The sequence below is a fragment of the Hetaerina americana genome, unplaced genomic scaffold (genome assembly GCF_022747635.1).
Source record: "Hetaerina americana unplaced genomic scaffold, ioHetAmer1.1.p SCAF_1, whole genome shotgun sequence".
Lineage (NCBI taxonomy): Eukaryota > Metazoa > Arthropoda > Insecta > Odonata > Calopterygidae > Hetaerina > Hetaerina americana.
In genome coordinates, this window is record NW_027286069.1 from 114309221 (window position 1) to 114332540 (window position 23320).

Here is a 23320-nt window from a genome sequence, read left to right on the forward strand (position 1 = left end):
AAAGTGGTTTTTTGCACCGGCGAGAGGGTGATTCATCAGTCGTTTTTATTAAGCCATCTTCTCCAATATTATGGATAAGGGATCTACATTTTACTTGCATGCACCAGTACATAAGGACTGCACAAAAGAAATCATATCAATCCTCCTAACTACTCCATTTTGTTGCTTAGAAATATTTAATCGAATATTTCGTGCCTGCAATAATTTTTTAATAGATTTCTTTATCTAAATAAGCCTGTTTATGCCGACATCCTTCTCAAAACTCAACCATTACTGCAATCACTACTGGCATTGCACAGTACTTGAGCCGTATCTTCGTTCAGTGTCGTTTGACTGTAAGTCCATACTTTCCATACGGAGAAGAAATGGGAAAACACGGGAGGGGGTGTGCAGTGGATAAGTCAGAATCAAAATTTACCCCCGTCCCACAGCTATTTGAATAATCGCACCAACGAGTTACACGCTTAACGAACGACGATTGCATCACGCGCGTGATTCCTGGGATGCCATTAAAAGCCGTAGAGAATTAGTCGAATTTCGGAGCTAAAATGATAAATAAACATATTCACTTCGAAAGCTACCGAGATACCTCCAGAAGAGATCGATTGACATTAGTGAAGATCTATTCAAAGAAATTCTATTAAAGATCTATTAATAGATATGAATGCATGATAAGTGGGGTGCGCATTTTTGGAAGGCAAATAAGGGCATGGCAAATAAAAATGCAACCGTTGGGCACGAAATGTAGAGATATGTGCAATTAAAGGGACCTAAAATAGGAAATTTGGGAGAAAAAAAACCAATGGGTTGAGAGAATTTAGAGAAGAAATCACGACTTATTTACTACCGTATTTTCCCATCGATAACGCGAACTCAGAACTTTGTAGTTATCATGAATTTGTATAGAAACCACGCCCCCAGGGCTTCATACTTATCTTGAACGTGTATAGATGCCGCGCATCTGTTGTGTGTTATATATAACCGTAAAAAATATGTACAGTGTGTGTAAAAATTGGTCTATATCGGATGCGTGTGTATAAAAATACGTCTATGTTTTGATATTTTCAATTTTCATCACATAACGCGCATCGTCATCTTCTCGATCATCTGAACATTTTTGAATAGAAATTATGCGCGCGTTATCGATGGGAAAATACGGTGCTTTGAACCATGCCGGATGGTAAGTTTCCTTTTCTTCGGTCCCAATGCTTCTATATGCACTGGCGACATCATTCATTATCATAGCGAGAAAACTCTGATTTCATTAAAAACCCCATGATATGAAATATAATTTAGTACTGTCTAGTGTTTGTGTCCGAAAGGTTTTAATTGTTGTCCGAAAAGATATAATGCCATTTTAAAAATTCTCTATAATCCGTTTGGATATCTTGACTTTCAGAAAGCCATAGAAACTAAAAGTATGAAGGGAAAAGTGCATTAGACTACTAAACAGAAACAGGACTCTAAGATCGTGCTAACGACACTGACAGGAACTAGAAGTATCTTCAAATTCAAATAGAAAAAGTGAAACTGGGAAAGACGTTTTGGTTCAGGACTTTCAAGTTTTCCCGTGCCAATGAGGAAATTCTGAAATACAACATTTTTACCAAAAAAAACCCGTCGGGTGAAAAAGAAAAATGACTAAGAGGCTGGAGTCTTATTGTTTGCTCAAGGGCGCGACGCAACGCACACAAATTCAAATACGAACGTGGTGTTTGAGGAATCAGCAGCGAGAAGTGCGCCATTTAAGTCACTATTGCATGGAAATGCAATAGAAACTACAGAAATACGGGGATAGTAGCGGGGATATCGGAGCGAGTTTAAGAGAACGACGCCTAGCGAAAGGGGGAGTCAGAATAAAAGGCAAAGAATGGTTGAGGGGAACGGTGGGGGAGAGGGTGGAGCGAAGGGCTTAGATGCAGCGTATATTCAGAAAGTATATTCAGCCTCGTTTTGCACCCGATACATATAGTCTGTTGGGAAGTCGCGAAATAATATATATTTCAATTCATGTGCCGCGAAAACGAACGCTACATATAATACCAATGATTCAGAATTCTTCTGCTAGATTGACATGCATTTCATGCTATTCAAGTAGGAATAATAAATTAGATCGTAAAATAAATTAGATCAGATGTCCTACAATTTACTGAATATAATGTATTTTTTTCACATACCAAAAAATATGGCAAAGAGGATTTGTTCCAAACATTGATATTATCAACTGGATACATATGCATTTTCTTAATAATGGTAGAACATTTCCTTACATAACGCTGAAACTAACTTTATATTTCAAATTTTAAAAATGTAGTATTCGTTAAGTCATTTCAAAACAGATAAGACTGAGAGCAATAATGATAATTGTATACTCGCATTACAAATTAAGTATAATAATTCTCTCTATGTATCTACCTGATATAATTCAATTGCAAATAGGGTAGCTCGAACAAGTGATATTTTCGGAGAAATAATTAAATTCATCTGTAAGCATTTTTACCTTACATATTCTTTTCATCTATTATTTAATAAGCATAACGCTAAAATAGAATGTTTAATGATGCTTCACTTTTCGCACTTACAAACAGTGACTACGGAACATGATTAATCACAGTAAAAGTGCAGATTGAATAATTATAGAATGCATTTTAGATTCGCGGATCAACTGTTTAAAATTTTTTCAGCGTATATAATTATATTTTTTTATTTTCGTTTTTAAGATAGGTTTTATTTGTAGTTTTTTAAAAAGGTTTTAGTCTTCTCGTTACCTTAAGTTTGTGCCCCCACATTCAGACATCAAAAAATGAATTAATAACTCATTTAAAATGTATTTAGTAATACCAAATGAAACGCATTTTGCCGATTGCAACACACAAAATGATTAAAATATTCTTCTCTTCATCAATTTACCGTAGAGGGTGCATTGTGTATTAGGTGAAGTGAACAACGCTCATTCAATTCGAGCTACGGGGTTTAGACTCCGTGGTTTGCAGTATAATCTTCCTGACCACATCCAGTGGTATTCCTGACCGCCTATTCGAAAATCACGTGGACATTCATTTAAATAGCAAGAGAAATTGTTCACACAAATGACCAAAATTAACGAGCATAATTATCGGAACTGATTTAATCGCACAGTAGGAGCCCTTAAACCTTAAGCTCGCACAGGCCAAGTATAATCTTTCTTCATCTAAAATTTGAAATATTTAAAAATTTAGCTGCTTTTAATTTTTATCTTTAATGACTATTTGATGTTTACTCATGGCTGCTTAGTCTAATTACCCAATGCATCTCGTATTAACTAAATCATGATGAAAACTAGTGCGAGGCTCATCGAATGTGACGCTTGGCTAGTAGGCGGAGGGCCCGAGTTCGATGCTGAGTGACGCCTCCGAAGGGCCTGCAGCTTCATCCGTGCAAAGATTGATTTTTCGGTTCCTAAAACGTTTGGTAAAATACATGCAGTACATGAAAATGAACTGGACCGCCTGACGTGCTAACTTAACACAGCGTCGGGCGATCACGTAAAATAATTACGAACACAAAAGGGGAAAGAGAACATCAATTCTACCGACTTACGGCACTAAATTTGTTGGGAATACTGAGCATGCGCCAACCCTAAAACAAATCAAAAGAAACAGGATAATATTGGTCTTGAGGCTGTTAAGTTTTCAAACGATAAAGAAATGAGATCTTCAGACGGGATAATGCGAAAATTGCTCCGTAGCATATCTAAGCTCTCCAGCAATTTGGACAGCAGCAAATATTTCGCGCAGTCCTGGATTTCATCACGTTTCGGATTAAATTCATGACGCAATACACTCAAGGCAGCGCTACCAGGGAAACAAGATACTCCATCCTCCAGTGACACAAACTCTACGTGCCGTTGGCCGAGACAGAAAATCGCCCCGCGAAGTTGACTTCGTAGAAAAGGAGCGTTCCGGGATTGGAATTAATAACGAGTCCGCAGATCGGGTGGCACACGAGGGCTCGCATGAATGTTGGAAAGGGAAGAATTAAGGGTCTTCTCTCGCCTCAAGTGCTGAGAGGGAACTCTAGGCCAGGGAGAGAGGGGGGCGGGCGGGAAACCTGCGCGGGGGTGGCGGTGGGGCGTGCGGGGGCAGAGAAGGGGGATTCCTTCCTGCTGGGTGATCACGAAGGGGGTGGATGGGAAAGGGCTGTGGAGAGAAAAAGTGGTATACGTGGGATTGTGTGGGGACGGAGGCTTCTGATGGAGGTGGAGAGGGGTTAGAGGGGATCCTGGAGACCAGCATCACGCCCCGTAACCGCGGAGGACGTGAGGCGGAGACCACCTCCGGGACCCCCCCCGTTCAACCCCGACCACCAGCCACCCTCCTTCTTCCCTCGCCTCCCAAAATCCTCCAGGGCGCCTGACGTCCCACCTTCCAGGTCCTCCCTCCCGCCCTCAAACCGACAGACCACTGTCTCAGTTCGACTTGCGCCGTGGCAGTAATGATGATCCGCTCGATGGTCGCTGGGTTCCCTCCCTTATCATTCGCAGAAAGGTTTTGGCGAAGGAAGGGCGGGGGGTGGGGTTAGGACCGGCGAGTTCCTCCTACCCGAATCCTAAGGATTGGTGCTTTTTCACAAGAGTACTCTCGATGAAGAATTATAACGTGCGGGATTATTAAATCTTCATCTCACTCATGTATTTCGAGCACGAGAAAGAGATATTTTAGAGGCTCTTTTGATTATCCCCTCGTGAATCACACAGCTTTGAACGTCTAATTAATGGGATTTTCAATAGTTTGGGTCTCCAAATTTAAGTAAAATTTCATGGATTAAAGTTACGATACATTATAATATAGATGGTAAAATAAAGTTAATCAAAATAGATTGTACAACTTTTTGTATCGGAGTGGGTGTTATCTTTCAATTTAAGGTGAGCGGAAAAACAATCAAATAGAGGGAAAAATGGTAGCTCTTGTCTGGTTTCATTCCTTGTGATCTTAAGCAATTCCACACCACTGCAACTGTTTGCAATTCCACCTGGCTCTGAATATAATCGCTTTTGTTCGCCCGCCGTGGAAAAGGTGCATTTAAAGCTTCGTAGTCACACACAAAACAACTAAAACACTTTGTTAGTTAACAATGCAATTGATTTTAAACGCCAGATCATACGGATATGTAGTTTTGCTCGTATGAAGATACATCATAATGCACAGAGAAAAATTTTTCTACAAAATCTTCACATAATTTTATTTTAAAAAATGTTTTTTAATTAAATTTCTTCAACACTTTCTCTCTAAATGGATTAAGAATGTTTGATAGTGAAATAATATATCAGACGTTAATTTATAACGCACTGCATTATTGGTAATATGCTCTTGATCATGAGGGAATTAAAACTATTCCAGTTTCAGTTCCTTCATTCGGCGCTCGTCAACGGGCGGCCTACTTCTCGCAACGTGCTAAGGAAGCGCAAATGTTGGGGAAGTTTGGTATTTTCACATAATGATTTCCATACTTACTGAAAAACATAATACGGCAATATCATCGTTCATCTCCGAGAAAAATATTTTCGGTAGATTCTGAACGCAAAAACTGACTTCAGATACATCCATATATTCATGCTTAGAGGCCTTCCTATGGTATGATGTTTTAAGTAGTTTTAATATGAAAGAATTTTGGTGAATTTAAATGCACTAATAATAACAGCTAAAGAAACAATATTTTCATTTTTACTAAAAGATGATAAAAGATCAATTTTCTAAAAGTGATCTACTAAAGTAACTATCAAATTTTAAATGTGTACTAGTGGAAAAAATCAGCTATTAGCAATTTTAATGGTAAAGTGGAACAAATACCCATGATGAACCATTTTAAATAAAAAATAAATAATTTTTTTTTCAAACATTTAATTAATTCACCCTAAGAGATGGGTAGCAACCAGACGAAAGGTAGCCCGCGCAGCGAATGGGCCTTAGTGAGACGGCTGCTATGGGGACTGATCCTAGAGAGGTCCATTTGAGTGATGGTGCCACGCTAAAATTAATATTGAGGACAGCAAAGGTCAACCACTTCCAATATCTATCACATGAGCATACGATGGACTAATTATTAGAACCTTGGCAACAAAATCATGTGGACCAAAGGACCGTGCGTCGTGCCTGGCAGCAAGGATTGTCATCCCTTCAAATATTTACGATGCAAAATTGACAGCAGCAGTAGCGATGAAGCTGCAGATTAGGATCAAACCAGTTAAAAGAGGGCTAAAAAATGTCAAGACGTTTATGAATAGATTTTAGGAAATATAGTAAAGCGGGAGATAGAGTAAAGGATATAGATATTTTTAGTTTCTGCGAGTTCAGATGGAAGGATAGGGAGGATTATTGGAGCGTTAGTTATGTACTAATACGTAGCAGAGGAGATGGTAGCTCAAAGATGGAAATAGTACCGATCAAACGATGGGCGGAAGCGTAGTAAATATAAAGCAATTGAGTAATGGATTATTATTAGCAGAAATAAAAGCTAAACCAACAAACTTAGACATTATTCAAATCTGCATGTCAAGATCAAACCATCGAAGAAAAAATGGACAGGATAAAAGAGTAATTAAGAGGGTATAATGGGGGTGTTTCCCGAGGTAAAAATTTGAATGGACCGGTGTAGTGAAAAAAGTAGCGATGTGATTGAGGTAGAGCACTTCGTTTCGGGACAAGGTATGTCTCTGGGGAGAAGCAATTGAACTCTATAGGAGAAACTGTTTAAACTTTGTTAAAACACAGAAAAAGACGCAGCTTTAAATAAAAATGTCAGAATATTCAGGAAGAGATCAGAGAAAGAATATTATTATCAATTACTGTGTTGGGAACAGCGTCATAATTTTCCACAGTTACCAGGAGCGGATCAGAATTATTATGATTATTTTATTAAATGAATGTCAGATTCAAAAGAATACAACCGAGAAGGTGAAATAGGAAATGTAATATAGAATTACGGAGCGTGGCAATAGACAATAATTACTAAGGGACAGTAGACAAAATTAATAGTCAAGAGTAGAAGATGGGTCTAGTGAAAGAAATATGGAAAAATGAAAAAAGTGAAAATAACAAGCTAAAAACGAATATCTTGGACCAGTTCACAAGAGGAGAATACGGAAACCATGGATTATGAACCAGAGGATTGAAAAGATATATGCAAGAAGGAATTGGATGAAAGTAACACCAAAATTAGGTATAAGAACATTTATACCGCTGAGATAAATATTAGTCTGAAGCACGAAGCTGATAGATGAAAGAAAGAGTGAGGGAAGACATAATATTAACATTCTTTAGTACCCTATAAGACACCGATAGAGTGTGTGGCAGGGGGTGAATACGCATCAGACTTATTTTTACCCATATCGAGGTCGGATAACGTTGAAGTTTTAGGGTATCAAAAGTCGACATTTGAAGGGCAAAATTGGAGCGCTGTACAAAAACGTGAAATCACTGTCAATAAGTTATGAAGGAAAATCCGCTGACTATATTAAAGAAATCAGAAAATTTATTAACTGAACAGAGAAAAATACAAGGGAGATGGAAAGGATTATCTGTATGCTATTTTTCTAGCATGCTAACGCTAAATGATGAAGCTTTAGCTGACCAGTCAGTCAAGGGGTTGCAATCGTTGCTGAGCATATTAAAAAATCAGTCGGGCAGAATAGGTAGAAATTAAATACAAAAAACAAAGGTTATGAAGTTCTCCATAAAGACGAAGGCTAAGTTAGTCATCATTGTAAGTGTTCGGGACAAATAAGGACACTTATAAAACGTCGTTCATACGTAGATTTGTACTTTTCTTTCTGCCCTTTTGATCACCATATGCAAGCAAAAATGGTCACTATATGGATACTATTTTTAGATTGCCTCTTTTCGTATCATGACTTAACGTCGTACACTCTCGAAATTGGAAGAAAAGATATCTCTTCAATAAAATACGTATTTAAGAATACACAGTGAAATTTGACGATTTAAGTCTCTATGTTTATTTTTCCTTGGAGGATTACAAAAAGAGAAATATTTAAAAGACTTGAGCAGTGAAATATATTAACGTAAATCACAAACTGCTCTCCTAATCTTTGGTCGTTGAAAGGAAAACCTTAGGAAGTATTACGCAGGCCATATACCTAATCGAATCCGACGCCCACTTTTGCATGGCACGCTCCAAATATGCATGAATTGAAGAAATTCTCAACAAAACGATGAAACACTTTTTCTAAAACACCGACGAGAGTGTCAAATCAAGCTTATTACACTTTTTATAATAATTTGTCATGAACAGTCACAAACGGAATTTTCGCTCTCAACATTAATTTTTCTTAATCAAGGAAACATTAAAAAGAAGGTTAATTGAAATTCTTGGGAAAGTATTTTGGTTGGCTAATACCTGCCGTAAGCGACAGGGAATTGTTAAAGACGTCACACAACTTGGGCAGTATGGGTGCTGAATTTTCTTGGTGAGTCCTTGGGAAAACACCGTAATGAAGTCATTAAAAAATGTTTGATTTTGTCTTCTTCATCAAACAGTAAATCAAAACCCCGGTCTACGTCGACTATGACTCAAAAATAAACAAAATAAAAAAACACAAATAGATTTCAAAGGTTGCCTCCTTTTCCTTTTACACTGTAGCCAATTAGCAGTTAATAAGGCACTGACAAATTAGTGTAACGATCCCTAAGTAGTTTCCGATCATTATACGAGATGTAGGTCTAACGACCTCTGGCATTTGCTCATAAGGCAGCTTACAGGGTAAGTTGTAAATGGCTATAATCATGTATTTTTCTTGCATTGAAATAGTAACACCTCTAATATGAAAATACATATAATAAATTATATATTTATCGGACAAAATCCTGCTAAACTCAGGTCTAATAGCATCATAGAATTAGACAGCACACATCGCAATGAAAAAATTATCTTAGCTTAATTATTTCAATTGAATCCATCCCTTCTGTGAATTCAGCAGTATGATTTTAAATGTAATTTAATACGGAAGAGAATTTTTAATTTAGTCATCATCCACAACAGATACGCCATTATTGTCTCATCTCGACGCATTAGCAATTACTTTTCTCTGTCAACGTTTACGTAATAATAAGCCGGTAAGCTTGGATTATCGCCACTTGCACACAAAAAGCATCAAAATAATTACTCCTGCTCTATGGTAATTTCATTTTGGCCTCGCAAACTCACTTTTGATAATAAAGCTCTTTAATCTTTTCGGAAAAATGTTATTTTGCTCGTCGCTCGTGCAATATAAAAGCTGGCGCCTGAAACGTTAGCGAGGCGTGAGGGGAAGAAATGGTCCTGATTGAGAACGGTAATCACATCTGGATTTGCAATTCATGGCGAGGCTGTGAAAGGAGAAATGGCGGGTAAGAGGAGCAGAATGAGGAGGGGGATTATGAGGAGGGGTGGGATGAAAAGAGAGAGAAAGCGTGGGTGGAGAGAGAAGGAATTCCGTTTTATCGGAACTCAGTCACTAATTCTTCCTTCCGCTGAGAGCGGAAATTGGACGAGAGATTGCTGGATATTTGAGAGCGCGTAAGAGTGAAAGGGTGGGGGTTCAGCAGAGAGAGATGGAGAAGATAAGCAAAGGGGAACCCCTGGGGGGAGGGAAAGAGGGAGGTTTCAGGGGAGAGGGTGTTTGGGTGGGAGGGGATTTCCTCTTTCGGAGTATTTCATAAAATGGGGATTCCCATCGAAATGGAATGATATTTCAGGGAGCGGCAGCGGGAGTGTGTAAGCAGAGGGGAGAGAAGGAAGGCAGGAGAGGGGGAATGAGAGAGAAATTGCGGAAAAAGACCATTTATATAAAAGTTACAGCTCAGAGATGAAAAGGACGGCGGAAGGGCGCCTGCCTGTTGGAAATGGGTTTGGTGGCTCTTCTCACGACCGTATCGAGAATTGTTTTGAAATATCGCCGTCGGTGGTTGCGTAACCTCGCGGCATCGTGAAACAGACGATGCAGTCGGGAGGGAGGGCGGCTGATTCGCCGATTTCGGGGTGAAATGCTTAGAGACTGGAGTTGGGTGGGTTTTTTTGGGGGCTGGCGGGGGTGCGAGAAAGGCTGATCCCCCAGGAAGGTACCCCTCGGCCCCTTTTCCTCCCCAGGACCCCTCTCGGGGGTTTGCGGGAGGGGCCGAGTGCACACGAGGGGCTCCCTGGTCCGTGGTTTGGGGCTGGCACTGGCAACTGCTGCTCTCCTTCCCGTCTCCATTATTTTTTAATACATGTTTAAAGGGTCAATTCCGCGGGGTAAAATCAACATCCAGAACACGTTCGGCGCGGGCGGTTGGAGGAGAGGGATGGTGAATGCGGACCAGTCAGGGGTGGGCAAAAACTCTTAACGTTATGCTATAAGGGTATGAAGAGCAACAGAGGAGGGTGAAAGTATCATGTATAGATTTTGACGTTTCCTTACAACAGCAGAAGAGAAACAATGAAATAGAAAAAGGTGGGGGCAACGTCTCGAGAAAAAGGGCAAATAAATGGGAGAATGACTGTGAAATTAATGCGGAATCTCTATGTAAAAATATGGCGCACAGAAAACCTTCATTAAAGAAAGGTCGTGCATTTTGAGAATGCTTAAACCTAAAAACAACCATGCTGCTGATAATGACTTTATCATAATTATGATTCCTGCCATAAACATGGTTCGGCGGCTATCTACGGACAAATTTCAATTTGAAATTCCCGCCATATCGTAGTTACACTGGAAGTCGTGATTGGCATTCTTGAAAGCTACAGGCATCTAGTAAACAGTCATAACCTTAACATGGCCGAGATGTTACGTACAAGTGCCGAGTACAATCGAAGATCCGCTATTATCGAAAGTGTTTTCACTGGGCGTTATATTTGGAAATAGTTCGATTCTTCTCGTACCCCTAATATACTGTTTACGATATTATGGCTAAGTATAATGTTTCGGAGAAGTCTGGGGAAGGCTTCGCAAACCCGGCGAGGAAAACTCACTCGAGGAAACGCGTGCTGGTCCGGATTTAAGCGCCGCACCCTGCACACGAGAGGCTAATAGGAGATATGGTCGTAGTTACATGATATGTATTAACATTTTAAAATCATATTTTTAAAGCCCATTAAAAATTTTTCAAATTTTTGATAAAAGGAAGTAAAGCAAATATTTCATTTGCAGAGTCTTTTGTTAAACCAAGGAGGGTAAAATAATGCATGAAGAGGGAGAATAACCCTCAAATAAGGCAAGTAATGAAATAAAAATTAAACTATGCACTCAGAGAATGCAAATAGGATGAATAGATTTGGAGCAAGAGATATTCGCGAGGAGCACAGCACTTGTTGATGAATGCGTGCGTATACGGGATGTCGAGTTATAGCATCGAAGCTGTTTAGGAGGAATTTGAGCAAATACGAACACTTTGATTAAAACATTAGTCATTCCATGAAATGTCTTAATATAGAAGCAGGGTTATGCCAGGTGCAAATTCATTCATGCAAATTACTTGAAGGAGACACGCCATTCTGCATTGAAATTTCCATGGGTAAACAGAGGAAGAGAGTACTTTTTTCGTAGAAATTAATGGCATACTCTCAATTTTTAATCTCTCCTTTCGAAATTTCAAATGGAAAATGAAATTGCTCGAAAAAATGTAGTCTGGAAAGTTTTATATATTTTTACGCTTTTAAAGCTTCTAAAAATGACTTTGAAGTTTTGACCAAAATCTGACTAATGATGAAACATACCGAGTAGCATAATTCTCACAGAAGGGATTCGATAATTTCATTGTTTTCTTTAGACAGCATGACAATTTTATCCTAATTATAAATTAAATAAAATATTCAATGGATTTCCAATGTTCAATAAAATATTTATCAGAACCACTTGAATTTAAAGTGTTAAGCTAACAATTTGTCGACTTATATTTCGTGGATATTTGCACTGCCTCGAAAATAAGCTAAATGATTTTTTCCTGCAGATACGGGCGGCTGGCCTGAGTTGAAAAAGGTAGCGGGATGGATTGGGAAAGCAACGTGACCCGCATCAGTTACCTGCGGGCCGTTACAGGGTGTGGATTACTGTTAGACTAGACCTTGTTCTAGGATTGCATCATGAACAACTATACGTGATAACATATTCTGTAAAGCATGGGAAATCAGGTTCGGAGATCATAACCATGGTTGAAGATACTGATGGAGATGAAGCCATGTCCCAATTAAGGGTTTCCGGCTGGCACAAGGTGTCCCGGAAGGGGAGAGTGGAGTTGGACGGCAAGAAACGTCGCCCTGGACGTCAGTCTACGACAAGGTTTAAGGATAATGTGAAAAAGGAGAGAGACAATTTGGATCGACGTCAGATCGTCAACATGTTAGCAGGAGAGTGTTTAATTCCAAAAACTACAGAGCAATGCATATGTACGGGTGGTTGAGTCATAAAAGAGGCGTGTGCAAGATGCTCTTGCCCAAGGTGTTGCCCGAAGAACAGAAGGCTACTCGTGAGATAAACTCGCATGATCTCTTAGACCGCTGGGATAGTGATCTACAGCCTCAACTCAGCACATCCGGACTTACCGGTATTCTACTAAATTTTGCGAAAGACCCTGTACTGAATGGATAGAGATAAATTCAGGATAAAAATGAATGGTTCTGTTATTGATGTTGCGTGGCAGCGAGATTAGTGCATTCTTTTCACGTATAGGCTCCTGGCACGCGACTGATAAACAACGATTTAATAACGACTCCCTTGCAGTCATTAAAAGCTCTTCAGAATGCACATCTTACAGAAAATTACAGACGGTTTTGGCATTATTTGGTATTTGTTAACAAAATGCATCGAAAAGTCAGGCTTCTAGTAAAGAGTTAGCTTAATCAATTCGTGTGGCTTTTCTTAAGAACATACCATACGAGATCAAGAATTATGAATACTTTTAGAAATAACGACATCCAAATTGATCAGTAGATTTACGCAACTCCGGGATGTGCAAATGCTTATGGACTTATTTAACTTTGAAAGAAATGTCCTCAGGAAGATATCTCTTGATGAGAATAAAAAGCACATGGGATTGGGCTTATGCTGCGACCAATTACGCTCATAGAGAGACTCCGACTAACGAGAGTGATAAAGTGATTAGCCAATCACATCAGCACGCAGGTTGTAATAAGGTGGCATCGGTGCGTGAGAAAGGAGCTCATTTCTGGCTCACCATAAAATCAGCGATCAAATAAATGTCAGATGCTAACGCATTAGAATGTCACTGACTTAATATTTCAATCACTTTTATAAATGAAGAAACAACTGCTTAAACGGATATGACATTCTTCCTTACGGATTTCACAGGCTTCCTGACACACAATATGGGGTTCACATACTTCCGTCGTTGTTAAAAATAAAATAAAATTACTAGGATATGTTTTTAGATTTTTTTCTGGCAGTGCCCTTCAACGAGCGAGGCAAATACTTTTTACTAAAATGTATGACTCAATTTAATTTAAAACAAGGGTATGCAATAATTTAAAACGTTATAAACAAAACAATTTGGTATTGCTTATGCCACAAAAGTAGTTCAATGGAGCTACGTACATATTTTTACCAACTACCGTATTATTTTAGTGTTTAATTATTTATTTATGAATACCTGTTTGATTGAGGGTTGAACCCAGATTCAATAGAGTATTCCTTAAGTCTTGGTTGATAATGAAAGTCGTAAAGATTCGCAGAAGAATTATTCCGTTGGCATAACATTTATGTAAGCCTACATTTTTCAAATTCGATGTGCTACATCAGGGTAGAAGAGAGATATTTTCTAAACTGGAGCTTTGAAAAATATGTTAAACTTAATGCTAATCACGGACTTGAGAAAATATGAGGATAAAAAGAAAAAGGCTAATTATGAGATTACCTTGAAAGAAATTGATCACGCTAGCATGAAGAAGAAGCAACATTTACGAAAAGCATTTGTAAATTTCTATAAAAACGCTGGCTCTTGATATACTTCATAATCGAAAATTTCGATATATATTATGTTATTTATACATATGGAAGTACTTTCAAGTTAATGATGACGTTTACTATAGAGGGCTCGCCCTGTAATAACTGGATTCATCCTAAATTCCGCTCATATTCAGATGGGCTTGATAACAGTGCTAATTTTCAACATTTCGGAACCAAATTATCTAAGGAGAAACATTAAAATATTACCTCTGCATGTTTCCCTACTTCCATTAATAATCATTGATATCGTATGGATGATATAATATATTTATAGAATATTATATTCAGGTAGGTTTTTGTAGATACTCTTAGCATAGTTGGTCAATTATTTTTTATTATTTGTTATCGAAGTTCATCGACAGTGCGTCTATTATCATTATTCTTTGGAAGGAAAAAAAATAGTGTTTTTAAACAGCTTGCTGAATGTTTACCCTATTTTCTTCTCTTAAAAGTTGTTATTACCTATTTCTCGGGGTGAAAATTAAACTTTAGAAGTGGGTTTCTGTTCATAAATCCTATCTATCAATATTGTGATGATGATGCCTCATTTAGATAGTTTAAAACTAAACGATCAAAAGTTGCAGGATACGGAAGTTTGATGAATTAGAAGTTTAATTTGGTGTCAACGATTTTCGATAGCAAAGTTTATCCATCAATTAATGCAGTCATTTATGTGATAAAAAATAATTCTGATTCTGACAAAATAATAAGTGAATGCTTTCAATTGGTACCGAGGAATCGTTGGGGAAAGCCGATGCTCTTTAGGCAAGTGGCAACAAAATCATTTATCCGTATTTGCATATAGGTGAACGGTGATTTACTAATCGACAATTGTGACCGCAGGGTGACGCAACGAACCGATCAATTTCCACCTGATTGTTATTGACGTTCTTTTAAATAATATTGGGGTTATAATGAAGCTGAAATTTTTCCATGAGCACAACTAAATGAATCAGATTGCAACACACTGCGAGGAATTATAAAGGAATAAGATTATATATGGATTATCCGTCAAATCGACTGCATTGCTCTTTCAAACTCAATATTCTTTCTAGAATTCACCCTAAAACAAATAATATAATTCTTTCTGAAAATTTCTAGTGATCTCTTTGTTTATATGGCTAGGGAGAGGGAATCACCTAAAACTCTGTCCGCATCTTATGGAGGCCATTATGAGAGAGAACCTGATCGAAAAAGTTATGCAATGCTTAAAAATGAACTCGGCGGTTGGGGGGGAGTGGGGGGGGGGGGGGATGGGATGTCGGGAGGATTTGGAGATGAGGGTGAGAATTGAGGATATTTTTGGAGAGCCGAGGCGGAAGTTGCGACGACGAGCCGCGGCGGAGTGCGTGGGTGGATGTGGGGTGGGGTCGCTGGGGTTGGAGAGCGGGAACTCTTGCCAGTCCGGGGCCGCAAACCCCCCTGCGGTGCTGTAGCCGAGCGTAGAGACGGGGTCGAAGGGGGGGGGTAAGGGAAAAAGAGAGAGAGACGTATAAAGAGTGAGAGGGGGATGAGTAGTGTGGGCAACTCTCGTAAAAGTTCTAATTGCATTCGTCGAAAAGTCCAAGAGCGAAAGGCCGCCGCCGCCTCCTTCAACCCGCCGCTCATCCCTCCGGCCCTCCCCTCGTTTGCCGCCCTGCGGAGATGTGCCGAGGGAAAGAGGGGGGGCGAGGCGTCGAGGCATAGTGCAGAGGAGGCGGAGGGGCCGGGGAGAACGAAGAGGGTTGCCTCCCCCCTCCCATCCGGCTCTGTATCCGAGATTTGAGCGTGGCGCGCGTCGTGCTCCGTGCGTTCGGGGAAGTACTTGTGCCGACAGGAAGAGGGCCGGGCGACGGCAAAGGAGGAGGGGGGAGAGGATGGCAGGGGGAGGGGATGGAAGAAAAATTGCAAAACTTGTATGCGCCTCAAGTTGGAAAGGGCGTTCTTTTTTATTTTGGCGGTTATGGGAGGCTGTTTTTTCCGAGATCAGGAGAGCGTCTGGATTTTTGTTTATTCTTTTTCTCCCTCCAAGTTCTTTATTTTTCAGCGCGAAAATGGAGGACAGAAGGAGTGGCGGAGGAAGGAATAAATTGGTAGGAGGAGACTATCTTTAACTAGATACCTTGGCGAAAGAAGGTAATATAAATTCAGGAGACCTAGAAGCGAACCTATTTTTAGAATCCCGAATTTATTTCAAGACTTTTGCGAATACGCGCATAAAATGTAGGACATTTTGGAATGAAGTTAACTATGTTTTAATAATTTAATCTGCTTTAACAAAGATAATTTGTGTTCGAGAAATCGATAAAATAAGGAAATCGTGTGTCCGGAGAAATAAAAAAGTTTGAAAGTATCCGCTTATTTGCCATCGCTCAGAAGCAGTTACAGTGCCCGGCGACTGAATTTTGATCCGATTGAATGCTAATCTCTAGGTATTGCATAACAAAACCCAAAATTCTGGTCCTCATCGACGCTCGCGCGGTAATTAATAATTGCGTCCCAATTTCCTCCGTTGACCTTAATCCCGGATAATGGAGATTCCAATTCAATGCGTTTTGGATGTTCGCTCAATATTTAGGGCACTTTTTACAAAAACGGACGGAATCGGAGCAAGGTAAGGCACCGAGATAAAACTTGCATCTCCCAGGCTTCGAAATAATGATCTTAAAAAAACCTACGTAGTTTTAAATACAAATATATATCTAAGGTGATAAAAGTGGAACAGTCAACTAATAAACCCAAAGATAGGAAAATAATATTTTAAAAAGTGGTAGTATATATATTACACTTTATTCCTTAGTTCTTTCTTATGTTAACGCCACGTGGTTCCATCTCTCTGCCAAACACAGAATTTGTTACATGGTCAGAGGTCCTTTATTAGGAGAGTCACGTCTTGCAAACTTCGTTTTGCAGGCCCTCCTTTGCCTCGGTTTTAAGGATGTATTGCAGATGCATATGAAAAGAGAAAGTAGGCTAAAGGAATAAGAATTATGACTGAAAAATGTAAACAGAAAACACCAATTACCTTTATCTCTTGAGTTCAATGTTACAAATCTTAGCATTTGCAATATTTTAACTATCACGAGCTTCTCATTCCCTATATTATTAGGCATGAATCGTAACTCAATCTCCAATACTTTAGAGGTTAAGTTGTATTTATATTAAAAATTTTACATTTGGAAAAATTCAAAAAAACTGCTATTGCAACAGCCAAACCTTCTATTTCATATTTCTAAGATGATCCAATGGTCAAATGATTTGAAGTGCGAAGCCTCGTGGTAAATATAACAGGGAATGACAATAGATGTGGGAAATAACTAACGTATTTATAAAGTCACCAACATTAGTGTACGTGTTCTAAAACAATAGTCCAAGACTTTTTTACTGCAAGTAGATTTGGATTAATTTTATAACGGACTGCGGCTCACGGAAGCTGATCAGGACGGAAGACATCGCAAGCAGTGAGTTATTTCGGAAAGTTTTCACGACCTACAGAAAGTACCGGCCTAATAGACTTGATGGAGGAGTATTTATTGCAGTAAATTCAAAATTCAGTAGTCAACGATATGTAGCCGTCGAAAATGACGTAGGAAGAATTTGGTCCATCGTAAGGGAATACAATGACAGCCGGTTTTTCGTCTGCTCATTTCTCAGACCCTCAGAGTCTAACACAGATTTTCTGCATAAGCTGGTGGACCAAATATTCACATTCGGCTACGAACATAGCAACAGAGTATGTATAATCGCTGCTGATATTAACCTACTTTCAATTAGTCGGGACTCGTACTGCGTGGGAACATCTTTGAGAAACTGAGATTCATGCAAAGAACATCTGATATATTCGCAAATCATTCTAGAGAACAAATTGTTAAATCGCCAACAAGGGGTCACAGCATATATTGATATTCTGACGACATCTTCCCCATAGATTATCAAAAGCATTGAAATAACGGATGGCATCAGCAAACATTTAGCTATTCTCGTAGAGATAAAAACTAAATTTGTGAAAGTAGATTAGGAAAAGCACAGGGTTTTCTTATTCAACAAGGAAAATTTTAACGGATTTCGAGTAAATTTAAAAACAAATTACCAGAATTCAATATAAAAACCCATGCCACCGACATAGAGAATACTCGGATGTATTTCTTAAATAGTGTATGTGAATACATGAAGTATCTTCTATTCAGCTTTAAATGCCAGATTAGGGAGCGGAGATGGTATAGCGCAGAAGTCAGAACGATGCCATGAAGCGAAATAAGGGTGCAGCCAGATTTTAAAGGATTAAATTAATGACTTAGTTTTAATTAATGCATCTCGTAAGTAACCGATAGAATGTTGTGGTAAAAGAAAAAGCATCAAGCGTAAAACCCCATACACCTTCTAAACTATAATGCTATACGAATATCTTGGGAAACATATAAATCAATCTGATCTGAGGTTAAAAAAAATAAGGGGCAAAAGTCAAACTGTACATTCGTGGTGTGTTTCAATTCAGTGCTAAGCAAAGTTTCACACCAACAAAGCAGAATTTTTGCACCGTTTCATAACCATGGATGAAACATGGCTTCATTACTTCACACCCAAGGCAAAATTATAATCAAAACAATAAAAGGGAGAACCGACTTCAAAGAAGGCGAAGACCGTTCCATCTGCAGATAAAGTCATGGCGTCGGTTTTTTGGGATGCGCGTACTTACTTCATTGACTATCTTAAAAAAGGAAAAAAATTAATGGCGATTCTTATACAAACGTATTACAACGTTTGAGCAAAGAAATCAAGCAATAGCGGTCACATTTTGCTGAGAAGAAGGTGTTGCTTCATCAAGACAATGTAGCAACTCACAAATCCGTTATTGGAAAAGCCAAAACTCATGAATTAAATTTTGAATTGCTACCTCATGCCAGATTTTCGCCCCCGCAGATTATTTTCTGTTCGCAAACTTGCAAAATGGCTCGGTGGTCAAAGATTCCAACCAAGGAGAAGTGATGTCGGCAGTTAATGGCTATTTTGAGGAGCAAGACAGTTATTATTATAAAAAGGGTATTGAACATTTTTTCACTGGGAAAAGTGTATAGAGCTGACAAAAGATTATGTTGAAAGAAAAATACATTTTTTTCAAAATTAATTTATTTTCTTTACTGGGTCCGGTACTTTTGAGATTACCCTCTTGTATGTGTGTGTATCTTCGGGATGTAAGAATAAAACATTAAGTGGCATTAACAAAGCTTTATTTTTCTTTATGCAATGGATAATTTCGAAAAATTTAAGCCTTGAACTACGAAGTTTGTGCAATGATATCAAGTAGAAAGTGATAAGTTGAAATAAGCACTTCTTGTAAGATCGCAAACAAAAAGTAGTCATAGAGGGTCTCAATGGAGGTTGACGTATCTTCGGGCGTTCTTTTAGGGAAATGTAATAGGCCCACTTCTATTCTTAATATTCATTGATGGATGAAGCACACGTGTTAGTAGCAACCTGACATGATTTCCAGACGACATGGTGGCATTAAGGGAGATAAGAACCCGGGCAGATTGCGGGATACTCCCTAGTAATTTAGACAAAATATCTGACTGATGAAAGGAATGGGGATTGGTATCAAACATAAGCAAATGCAGAGTTTTGACATTTTGGAGCAAAATAATTGATTAGCAGGATATTAATTATACAATTGATGCTTATGTTTTTACTAAAGTAAATCAATTAAGATATTTTGGTGTAGTCCTAGCACCACGCCTTTCATGGGAAGAATATATGAGGAGAATATGCGGATGCGCGTTAAAGAAATTCCGCTTTCTTGAATGGGTGTTGGGGAATTATATTGCGAGAGTAAGTGTTAATTCGCTCTGATTAGTCCACATTTGAAATACGCCGTCATTAATACTTGGGGATCCTTTTGAGATTGAGAGGAGGTTGATAAAAAAATTGGCCAAAGTTAGAGAAAAGCAGCTAGATTCGGCCAAAATTGCTAGGATAAGGAGACGAGCGCGATTGACCTTTTACAAGATTTAGTGAGCTAGGAGCCGCTTTAAACCCGAGGGGAACAAGCGTGATTTAGATTTATAAAAAGGCTCAGAACACACGTGTTTAGCTATAACACAAAAGGAATTATTGTGGCCCCACCCTATCCGAAGTAGGTTAGACCACAACAATAGGATAAGAGAGATAGATTCCAGTCAAGAGAGGGAACAATATTCGTTTTTCCTCGCACATTCTTATAAGTAGAATAACAAAGTCATTATTACAATAGTAAATATATTGATTTCCAAGGAAGGACTAGATTAAAGCTGCGTAGGCATCTAGTGTATTCATAGTTGAATATAAATTTATAAATATTACAAGATTTTATGCAAATGCATACACAACCTTTACATTGCTGGCTTATAAATGTATTTGCATGCAGTTGCTTGTAAATGCATTTGAATATAAGTTAAAATACATTTTGAAAGAATACATGTATATTCGTCTGTGTTGTTTATTTTACATGCTGATTCTCAGCAAAAAAATAATTACTACCTTTCATGTAGAAAATTGACAAACACGTCCACGTTTATTAAAAAAAGATAATATATTTAATGAGAAATAAATAACGATTAGTAATTATATGTATGCTGACAAAATTTGGTATGTGAAATATTATTGAAGTACTTTTATATCAAAGGCATATTCGCAATAACATATTAAACGCATATTACATTTCGCTATTTGATAGCTTGGACCACTGGGCGGGGCAACTGCGAGGAGAGGAGTTCCTTTTATAGGAGGGCTAAGAGGACGTCGGTGTAATTTGGCTACGAGCGTCCTACCGTGTGACGCATTGTACCGGAGTGTAATTTTCGGCGAAAATACTTTCAGCAGTATTACGAAGGACCAATATCAGACTCGCTCCGAAGCTGCTTTCACCCTTATGCAGAAAAAGCGTTTAGAAAACAGGGAAAGTGAAGGAGTTATAGAAAGCACTACACTCCATCTGTGATACAGATGTGTACACTTAAAGAGACACGAAATAATTCTATGCATTAAATTTTTAGACTATGGATTTCTGGCATATATTCAGTAAGTGACACAAAAACAAGATACCTAAACTGTTTTCATTGCTCGAATATTGGTATATAAAAATGCTTAGGCATGCCTATTCGATAATTTTTAATTTTCCTTAAAACACTGGTGAAATATTTTTTTTCTCATGATACAATATTTAAAATAATTGATAAAACGTTCACATGAGAATTTGAAGATGAATAATCGACGGATGGTTTCCTTTTATTGAAGGCAAGCATGCGAACAAAATTACATCGGCACGACCACTTTCTGGACGGTCCCCCTCAGCAGATGGTCGCTATTTGGCACGTTTCTCCTTTTCCCACTAGAGCTGAGGAATCACTTTTCCGGGCGTAGAAAAATCGCACTCCTCCCAAACCCCCATATCCTCGCCCAGCACTTCACCCGGACGCTTCGAAACCCATTCGACCCCTTCCGCCGCGTAAATCACTCCTTAATCGTGGGGATGTGTCAACGTCATCAGTCTCCGTTCCCGCGCGATCGGTTGCTGTCTCTTCGAGTGGGCCGCGGCGCTTTGGCTATTCGCGGGCCGAGGACTCCCTCGCTCCGCAGAGCTGCCGCTCAAACGTCCGCTCGAATCCGTTCTTGCTTGTACCTACACGTAAAATAGTCCCCGAATTGGACCTCCAATTGAAGATTATTTTGAGGGGAAATTCAAGGTGGATAAACCAATGATTTGAAAATGGAAGGTTTGGTAACAAGTAAAGCTGAATTTTAGTGACTATTGTACATAACTCCAACCGTATAACTTGTGAGTTTTGAATAGTCACCGATATCAGTTTTATTCTCACATTTAGGGAATTTGATGACGATGTGTTTCAAAGATTTTTTGATTAATTGGTGCTCTCGTGTTTTTTAGCTGTTTCTGGGTTTCCGTTCCAAGAGGAATTTTATGTAACAATGACTTTTAGGTGCTATAAGATGTTTAAATGTTAAACTTGCTTCATATTCATTACCCCACCCTGGTCATTATTTCTGTAGATATTATGTTGCTACACCTAAACCCCTTGCTTCGAGGACGAGTCACTCATGACCGACGTCGATTTCGCAAAATCGCCAGTCCCTGTCAGGAACAGCTTATCGCTTGTGCGCCCGGCATACAAGCGAAGTGCATAGTATAAGCGGACGCCTCAGGCAGACGTGGGATCCATCCCCCACGCCTATTCTATCCTGGTCAGGTCCTTTCACCGAGCGCCGGATTCCGAGGGCCTTCCCGCAGCCGGTCTTTCCCACGGCGGCGCCCCTTTCGATGCCCCGGGCAAAGCTTCCTGCCACCCAATTGAGAGCCCGAGGGCATTGGGCACTGTGTTATTGCGGGCCAGTACTGGGGTCATGTGTGCGGCCTCGGCTCTTAATTAATAAACTTCCTTGAAGACGACATTAGTGTGTTTTAATCTCTAAGGCCTACCACTCCCCGATTGCCACAACAGGAATGAAGAGCTGGCAATGCAACACCTTGACAGTTACTTCAACAGAGCCATACCCTGGTGTTTATCATTATTAGGAAATTTACAACCGCTAAAATAAATCACTTTGACCGATACATGAGGCTGTGTCTCGTCTATTAACTATCAACTAAACTCGACTTAACTATTAACTAATAAACCTAAGGAAATCGAGGCAGCCAGGTTCGGGCCCTGTTTTTGACAAAACAGAAGAAAAAACAACTAATGATGTTAACACTATGCAATGCATATATATATATATATATATATATATATATATATATATATATATATATATATATACAAATATATAAAAACACAGATGTAGATTTTTAGAATATAGAGACACAAAGAAAGGACACTCACAATTTGTTATTTTACGTTTCGACAGCACGCCTGTCGTCTTCAGAATCAAGTCGATTCTGAAGACGATCAGTCGATTCTGAAAACGATCAGTCGATTCTGAAGACGACAGCCGTGCTGTCGAAACGTAAAATAACAAATTGTGAGTGTCCTTTCTTTGTGTCTCTATATTCTAAAAATCTACATCTGTGTTTTTATATATTTGTGTGTCGCCGATGAGCGTTCCATTTCGAAGATATTTTATATATATATATATATATATATATATATATATATATATATATATATATATATATATATATATATATATATACACCACTCCTTTTTCAGCATTCTGATGCTTTGCTTTACTTCAATTTAATTCTTTTAGAAAATAAAGGAATTTTTCATGGAAACTCGAAGGTCTTGCCTGAAGCTTCAGTACTTAGTTTTCATGTTGTGTATTCATTGTGACAAAGTGGCTGTTCATCAATTACGTATCCACATGATCGCCATTCGCGTTATG

The 23320-nt window shown here is 38.8% G+C and overlaps 1 protein-coding gene across 1 annotated transcript in view; it reads right to left on the reverse strand.

Moving 5' to 3' along the window:
* The window catches only part of LOC139696001 (lachesin-like), a 481837-nt gene that overhangs the window by 114913 nt on the left and 343604 nt on the right, over positions 1 to 23320 (reverse strand). The window lies entirely within an intron of this gene.